This window comes from Ochotona princeps, chromosome 5 (genome assembly GCF_030435755.1).
Source record: "Ochotona princeps isolate mOchPri1 chromosome 5, mOchPri1.hap1, whole genome shotgun sequence".
Classification (NCBI taxonomy): domain Eukaryota; kingdom Metazoa; phylum Chordata; class Mammalia; order Lagomorpha; family Ochotonidae; genus Ochotona; species Ochotona princeps.
The window spans coordinates 12,970,481-12,979,201 of record NC_080836.1 but is presented as its reverse complement, the minus strand read 5'-3'; the positions used below and the strand labels follow the sequence as shown (position 1 = coordinate 12,979,201).

The window sequence follows — 8,721 nt, the reverse complement described above, 5'->3', positions numbered from 1 at the left end:
AGAGCTCACCTCAAGCCTGGAGCCTGAGCAAACACTTTCATATGCTAATTTCCAGCTTGAAAGAGCAGAGATAATCGACTTCTCTTAAGAACTGTAAACAAACAGGATCTTAATTCACCATTTCAACCCTCCCCCTTGCACACACCTGCTCTGCATTGCAGCCAGTCTGCATACACAGTCAAGTACTATATAATAACATCTTGATCAACTGTGGAATGCCTGCATGACAGCCGCCTAAGATGGGATCACTTAGTGACATCATAGCCATCTTAGTTTGTGTGACACAAGTTTGCACAAGCACAAAACTGCTTCACGTTGCAATTGTCAGAAAATAGCCTGTGATTGAGCAACATAGGACTGAGCCCATGGATTTCAATCCTGGGGCACTAACACACACATTTTAAAATTCCATTTCCCACAAACTTCTTGCAGTCATCATTTATGTCTTCTGCACACAGTTTCAATGTGAATTTGGATGCTGGCAGATCTTTATCCTTCTTATTGTCAACTTCGTAGCAGATAGTGCAGTGCCTGGCACTCAGGAGGTACTCATTCAATATTTGAGATTAAGGCAGCTTCACTGGGTTGGCTTGTGATACAGGGGATTAAAGTGCTGTTTGGTACACCCACAACCCTTCCGAAACTGCTATTTCAAGTCCCTGTTGCTCCACTTCCAATTCAGCTTCCTGTTTATGTATCTTGGTGATGTCCAAGTTGTTGAGTTCCTGCCACCCACACGGGAGACCCAGATGGAGTGTCTGGCTTCTGGATTCAACCTACTGCAACCTAGGCTGTTGTGGTCAATTGGTCAATTTGAGAATGGAAACGATAGCCTCTTTCTCTGTCTCTCTCACTCTCTCTATCTCTCCCTAGCCCACCCACTCCACTCCACTTCTATCGTTCTGAATAAACTTTTTTTTTTAATTAAGGAAAATTGCACCTTCTTCATGAAAAGGTTCTGGTATTAACATAAAATTATGTTTGTGAACTTAATATGTCAGAGGCCAGCATTGCGGCACAGTGCATTAACCCACTATCTGCAACCCTATGCATCCCAATATAAAGGCTGATTCAAGTCCTGCCTGCTCCATTTCCCATCCAGTTCCTATTAATGTACCAGTGAAGAAAGCAGAAGATGGCCTGAGTACTGGAGCCCCTGCCACCCATATAGGAGACCTGAATGGAGTTCCTAGCTGCCACATGGCCCAGCCCTGGCCATTGCGGCCATTTGGAGAATGAATCAGTGAATGGAAGATCTTTTCTTTGTGTGTCTATCTATCCCTCTTTCTTGCTTTCCAAATAAATAAATAAATAAATAAATAAATAAATAAAGCCTTTAGTTAAAAAAAAAGGAAAAAACATATTTAGAATGAATAAAAAATGAAATCCCATGTCATTTTCAGATCCCCTTCTTCCTTGAACTCCCCAGCATCTAACTCAGTGCTATGGGTGTAGCTGGTGATGAATGAATCTGGGGAATGAATGAATGAAATAATATGTGACATACGTATGGACAGTCAACGTCCGATCATCTGTATCAATAAGCGGGAAGCAGGCACTGGATAATTCGAAACAGGAGCTAACCTAAAAATAATCTCTGTTGGCTGGGAGGCACACCACATGCTCCAAGTTCAATCACCCGGTGGTCACCGTGGCAGCCTGGGAGCCAGCAGCTGCTCATGTGTTCGGCGTACCTGATGACTCAGCCCTCAGCCATTTCAAATCCCCATGGCCATGTGTTCCAACAAATGTATTCATTTCCTGCTGCCTTTTGAATAGTGGTCTGGCTCGAGTTTTCCCATCTCTTCCCTTCAGCTCTGATTTACAAGGGCCTTTTCTGAGCTGTTGGAGGTGTCCACAGGCGGCCTGAGCCAGGCGCAGGTTCCAAGTACCACTTTCTCCTGGTGGAGAAGGCTGGAGGACCAGATGGGGCGAGGCCAGAAGGTCAGCTCCAGCACGGACTGTTCCCTTCAACAGGCCTGTGGCTTTTCCCCAGGACCTCCAAGGTCTCCTGCAGAGCAGCGAACTTCCCAGAACCCTGCGCTGCCTTCTTCTGTGACTTACTACTAGTGCTGCCAACAGCTATCTTTCATTTCTGAAGCTTGATTTTGCAATGTTCATGAATTGTACCATTTCAGCCTTGAGACACCCTTTGGAGGTCAATAGAGTTAACCTCCTCTTACAGCTGACACAATCAGGATCAGAGACATAAAGTTCCCACTCGGGATTATGCCAGCAGAGGCCCGGGATTGGTCAACTTTGACACTCTGTCCCTCAAGTATTAACTCACAAAGATAAGTACCGTTTTGAAATTGAGTTGCTGCTCAATTACACTGATTCTTGAACAATTTCACTAGCACATAGGAGCAGATTTCTAAGGGAGTAGTGAAGACCAATGGTAAAATGAGATTTGCTATTCCAAAGTTTAGAGAAAAGATAAGCAGCAAACTTAACCTCCTCCTCCCTCTTCACCCTGATTATGTGTTTCTTAGATCAATAAGCATATAAGTTTGTGCATCTCATTAATAAATATCTGCAGTGCCTACTCTGCTTTCAGCACTGGTTTACACATGGGGGAGACAGTAGTAAACAAAACAGATGAAGCTCCACCTAAATGGATCTTCTATCCTAGTATGTTCATGAGGAACAGAGACAAGCATTAAGCGAAACACAGACTTGGACTACAATGCCAAAATAAACAAAACCAAAAGTATGAAACTGGAATAGGAAGCCTAAGTTGGGAGTTCTTGTCTTTAAAGCAGACCTCATTGAGAAGAAGGTATCAGAAGACTAGAAAGGAGTGGGGAAGCCTTCCACACCAACGATGGCTGGCAGGGCAGTTCAGGGAGAGGCATTGGCAAACTCAGGGACTGGGGCAGAAATGTGCTTGGAACGTGGGAAAAACAGCAAAGCCAACTGCACTAGAAAAGAGGAAGCAATGAGGGGCAAGCTAAACCACACCATTCAGGGCCCATGGGGGGCATCCAGGGAGGAAGGGAGTCCATGAACCATGTTGGAAAAGAGTCAAACCCAACATGATAGATACACCTGTTGCGTGCACAGTGGCCACTTCTTGATTGGATTTTCTCATCTAAGCTAAAAACTAAAACTTATACTCTAGTAGGCCAATAAGTCATTCAAAATTAAACTTGCATATATTTTAACAGAGTTTGATTATATTTCTTATGAAAAAAGAATCACATAGGTGACTGGCATTGTGGCACAGCAGGTATAGCTGGTCAAGAAGATAAGTTGGCCACTGTATCCTGTTTTGTAATAGTTTTGCTCCTCTCTTCCAATGAATTGGTGTCATGGCCTGAGTGTTTAAATCATTCCAACATTCCTATGCTGCAGCCCTAACCCTAAGTATGATGGTATTTGAAGGTGGGCACCTCTAGAGGGTGATTAAATCATGAGGCCAGGGACCTGTTGATGTGATTAGTATCCTTAGGAGAAGAAGAGAGCAATGCCTTTCTCTCCACACACACATGCTAAGCGAAAGCCCTATGAGACCAGAGCCAGATGGCAGTTTCAGAGCCATCATTAGAGCTTGACCACATCGGCACCATTGGTTTGAGCCTCTGGAACTGTGAGAAAGAAAAAGAAGTCTTTTGCTTAAGTTATCCAGTCTGTGGGATTTTCTTACAGCAGTTCTAGCAGGCCAAGATAATAGGTTTCTTTTAAAAGTCCAGCGTATTTTATTGAAAAACATCCCAAATAGAGAAATACATTAAAAAAACATCCCAGGAAGGGAATACATGGGTTTTGTCACACTTCCGGAGGATTCCAGGACACACACCGTGTAAGACTCCTTCTTCACTGGGTCTTCTAAGTCAGGCCAAGAGTGTGGAATTTAGTCCTGTGGGAGACAGAAGCGTTGACACCCTAGAGTCGGTACCTGTCTATTAGTAGAACCACAGGGGCTCCTAAGCTGAGAGTACTTCTCAAGCAAAGTCAAGGAGACAAACTGGCAAGCTACTGCTGTAATCCAATAAAGAGATGATGGTTGTGACTGAGTGTGTCTTTACATTTGCTCTAGATCAATCAGTAACTACTGAATAAAAGGAGCAAAGACCCCAGGTAAAAAAAATCACTGAACGGTTAGTAGCCACACAGAGAATTCAAACGTGACTACAGAGAGTCATCAGCAAATAATGCACAATTACAACAGAGCAGCTGGATAACTTTTTCATAAACGACAATCATTAAAACATTATAAAAAGCCATTTATAAGGGCAAGCCAATGCAGACAAATTAGACAGTGGAATTAGCCGCAAGTCATCCCAATTAAACCCCACCTGTGTACCTGGGCACACCCCCTCTTCCAAGCTCACCACCCTCGCCTGTCCCTCCCTGGACCTTCCAAAAATAATTCAACAGGTACAGACTGGTGATGCCCTTAGCTGAGTCCAGCCTGAGAATCAAAGAATCCCTGGGGCATACTCTGTCAACCAGCTACATAGCTTATGCAAGGACGTTTTTATGGTTGAACACTGAAATCACTAGTAGGTAAAGTGGCCTGGGCGACTTTACTGCCAGGACAGGCTTTGCTTGGCCCTTGCAAAATGAACCATCTGCAAATGTTCTTCAAGCCAGGGGGAGTGCCTTCCTCATCTTCAGAGTGTCTTCCTCCGTCTGGCTGGCACCTGCTGCCCAAAGAATGTGCCTGACTGCAGGTGGTATGCAAATGAGTGGGCGTGGCTGTAATCCACATGATGCAATCTAGTCTGCTACCTGCTGTGCAGCCCACAAGCTATGACTTTTACAAGTTTCAAATGGCAGAGGGGAAAAAAATAATTACTTTAATTTATGAAATTGAATTTCAGTATCAACACATAAAGTTTTATTGGAACGCAGTCATACCCACTCATTTACTATCATCTGCAGATGCTTTGGTGTTGGTTATAGTGGCAGAATTGAATAGCTATGATAGGGACCATCTGGCCAACAGACCCTAAAATATTTGCAATCTGGTCCTCTATGGAAAAAGTTTGTTGACTTCTGATCAGCATGAATGGTCCTCCCTAGAACTGTGCAGTGCACAACCTGACCCACTGAACATAGTGGCCTTGGCCCAGATTCCTAGTTATTTCTCCACATTGCGCACATATTTCCTGGACCTTCACCACCTACACATCATGCTTCTTTCTCTTCAAGGAATTTGCAGACACTGCTCTGACTACCAGGAAGCTTCCCACCAGGTCATCGCACAGGAAGGATTTCCTCTTGCACTTCCGGGCTCAGCTCAGATGCCCTCTCCCCAAAGCAGCTTTCTCTCATGACTAATTTGGTACTAGGATTTGTCTCCCTCCCACAGCTCACTGCTATCTGAGATAACCTTGTCTGTGCACTGTAGACTTTTTTTTCCCACTGCCTCACCTCCAGCACCAAGAATGATGCCTGCCACACAGAATTCATGAAATATGTCAAATAAGCTTTTTAAAATTTTTTCTATTAAAAGGAAGTAGTATGGTGGCACAGCGGGCTAAGTTGTCACTTGTGACATCGGCAGTCCCTTCTGGAGTGCTGATTCGAGACACGGTCCTTGTACTTCCGGTCCAGCTTCCAGTTAACGTGCCTGGGAAGCAGCAGGTGATTGTTTCTGCCATCCGCACTGAGGGCGTGGATGGAGGTCATGGCTCTTGACTTTGGTCTGGCCCAGGCCTGGCTCCTGTGGTCATTTGGAGAGTGAAGAGTGAGCCCGCAGATGAAAGATCTCTCTCTCTGTTGCTCTGCATTTCAACAAATAAATCTTTTAAAACCAATTCTAGGCTTAGAGAAACCTTAAAAACCATCCAGAGACAAGAAAGCTACAACATTCTATTTTATATATGTTTGAAATTTAAGAAAAAGTTAAATTAGCAAAATCCTGCACACAGCCAGTTATACACTACTGTTCAGAAGCAAAAACAAAATAAAAACATCTCAGGTGAAAAGCAAACAAATGAAAGCCTTGAATACACAGCGGAGCAGATTACAGATGTATCTCCACCTGCTCTCCTGTGTCTTCTGGGCATAAGAAATGAAGAATGCCTCACAGAAAAGTGTCATAGGCGCAACTCTCTCAGTTGCAAGTGTCAAACACTTAATCCAGACTCGTCAAAGCAAAGCATGTCAAAAACTCATTGGATCATGAAACTGAACAGTACAGGGGGCATGATGCTCCCGGCAGGAGAAGTGGAACTCAGGGGACAAAGAGTGTTCCCCAGAGCACTGGCCTCTCTCACAAAGGCTCTTTGTGCTGATGCAGGCTTACCTGGTCCTTGGGAGAACTACACTCTTCCTGTCAGGACTGGCAGAAAGCTCTTAGAGGGCTCTGAGCTAGCCTGGGGAACATGTCTTTCCTGATCTGACGCAAAGAAGGAGGGGAATGGGGCTAGTGCAGTGGAATATAGGCTAACTATCCACCTGTAAGTGCCAATATCCCATATGGACACTGGTTCATGTCCTAGCTGCTCCACTTCTGCTCCAGCTCCCTGCTTATGACCTGGAAAAGCATTGGAGGATGGCACAACTTCCTGGGCCTTTGCACCCAATGTGGGAGGTCCACAAGGAGCTCCTGGCTCCCACCTTAGGACTGGCTTGTCTCTGGTCATTGTAGCCACTTAGGGAATAAACCATCAGGTGGAAGACCTCTCTGTGTCTTTCCTTCTCTCTCTGTAAAAATATGCCTTTCAAATAAAAGTAATAAAAAAGAGAGTAAGTGGGATGAGACTGACCAGCCTGGACCACTGGGCTGTGGACAGGTAGAATGGCAGCCAAAATCTCCCTAACCCAGCTCCGTCAGCTTTCCCAAAGCAAGGGAAACCAACGCAACATGCAGGACTCTTGGATCAGGGCTTGGTGCCAAGACTCAGCTTCTGATCTTAGTCAAGAAAGGGACAGCAATGAGGAAAGAGGATATGTGGGTAAAAACCAGGCAGGTGGAATCCTGGCTAAATAGCAATCAGCTCAGAAGCTGCCCTTGGATCAATTCGATTGGGTGACTTCAAACAAGAAATGGTGGACCTGAGAGAACCATGCAAACATTCAGACCTAGGCATGGAGCTGGCATCAACAGCACTTCCTGAAGATGTGCAAGCTTTGACTTGGGCTTCCCTGAGCACCCAGTGACTGTTTCTTATGTTACCAGATCCAGTTGCACTGACACAAGGAAGGAGCATACAGAATGATTGACAGCAGCATGTTCAGGTCTACCTGGGTTCACGACCTAGACATTGGCTATTCTGGATCCTCCATACATTCTGTAAATGGTCCATGGGAAACTGAGGCAGGAGGACAGGGAACATAAGACCCATGTGCACAGTCAGCAAGGACTTACCCAAAGGAATTAGAACACACAGAGAGAACGTTCACATGGAAGGAAACTGAAGTCCAACACGATCCTCTTCTGCTGGCTCCCCTTTCGTGATCAGCTTTCCTGCCAACAGGAAAAAGACACTGTCCTCCTGGTGCACTGGAAATTTGATCATCTGCAGAAAAATGGTGGTCCATAGCATATACCTCGTAAGGTTACCAAATGGAGTGAAGGAGGAAATTCCCAAAAGCGACTAGCCACAGCACCTGGCACAGCATCAGCATTCAGTCAGTGTTTGGGGTTCAGCAGTTGGAGTGAGGGTGACACTACACATGAACCGGAAACGAATTTACGCATGAACAAATGAATTCAGGCACAGGGATCTCACATGGCTCCCTTCAGAGTGACATCTCCTCTTACTTACACAAAGCAGAGCTCCTCTTATTATTTTTCTTGTTAAGCAGGAGAAAAAAAATCCAATTTGAATAAACTCTCCATCAGCCTCTTGTTGCATCCTGGCAAACGATTTCCTTAATTAAAAGATCTTAATCACAGCACAGCTTTTCCCACAGAGCCTTCCGCCAGGAGGCAGGATCTGTGGGGCGGAGCCTGTGAAGCATCCAAGGGAGGGGGTCACCCAGCTCTGCAGGTGCCTTGGGAGATGCACCGCACAAGCCTCCTTCCCCAGTAGCATCTCCCCCAGTCCTTGCGAACACCCCAGCTCTCTCCTCTTTCTGAAAATCTTCATTCTTTTTTGAGATGCATTTCTCTTTTCATCATAACCCCCTCAGCATGGCTGACTGGTCACTCTCATTCTAACTTCTATGTTCCCCTCCACCCTCCGTCTTCCAGAAGCTTCTGTGGGGCAAGGCTGGTGGTGTGTGCCACTTCCTCAGCCTTTGGAGACTCCTTTACAAACCCACACATTACCTGGTTAATGACTGCATCCTTGGACATGGCTTGGGCTTCCACCCAGGGCACTATTTCCTGATTCTTCCTTATGCCTTCCCCAAGCATATCTACTGCCTCCTGCAAGATAAAGACAGAAATCCCCAAATTTGCCTTCTTCAAGAACTTACATCTTCTGTTTCTGCAGATCCCTCAGGGCTCCTGGTTGTTGTTCCAATGACCTTGGATCCTGCGAGGAAGGATTTGGGCTTCTGCCATCCCATGTGGTAGTTCCAAATGGGGCTGGGTGACCTCGGAGTTCTCAGCCTCCGAAGGTACTCCAATTCCCCTTGTTCTCCTTGTCTGTTGGGATGTAGTCCTTGGTGCCCATACTGATAGTCCTTGATGAGGATCTGAGTCTTCAGGGTTGGGATGCAAGCCTGAACAGTACCCTGTAGCCACTGTAAGGTGTATAGCAGCCGGTTCTATGTACAAACAAAAATTGAAGGGTCAATGAAGTAGTCACAGGATGTGGT

General features: G+C 45.5%; 1 long non-coding RNA gene across 1 annotated transcript; it reads right to left on the bottom strand.

Annotated features, from left to right (window-relative positions):
* Positions 1 to 7,125: 7,125 nt before the first annotated feature.
* On the bottom strand, positions 7,126 to 7,832 carry LOC131480298 (uncharacterized). Its single transcript, XR_009245397.1, has 3 exons — positions 7,722 to 7,832; positions 7,504 to 7,623; positions 7,126 to 7,420 (listed from the first exon to the last, which is right to left on the bottom strand). It is a non-coding gene; the product is annotated as an uncharacterized LOC131480298 (long non-coding RNA).
* Positions 7,833 to 8,721: the final 889 nt, after the last annotated feature.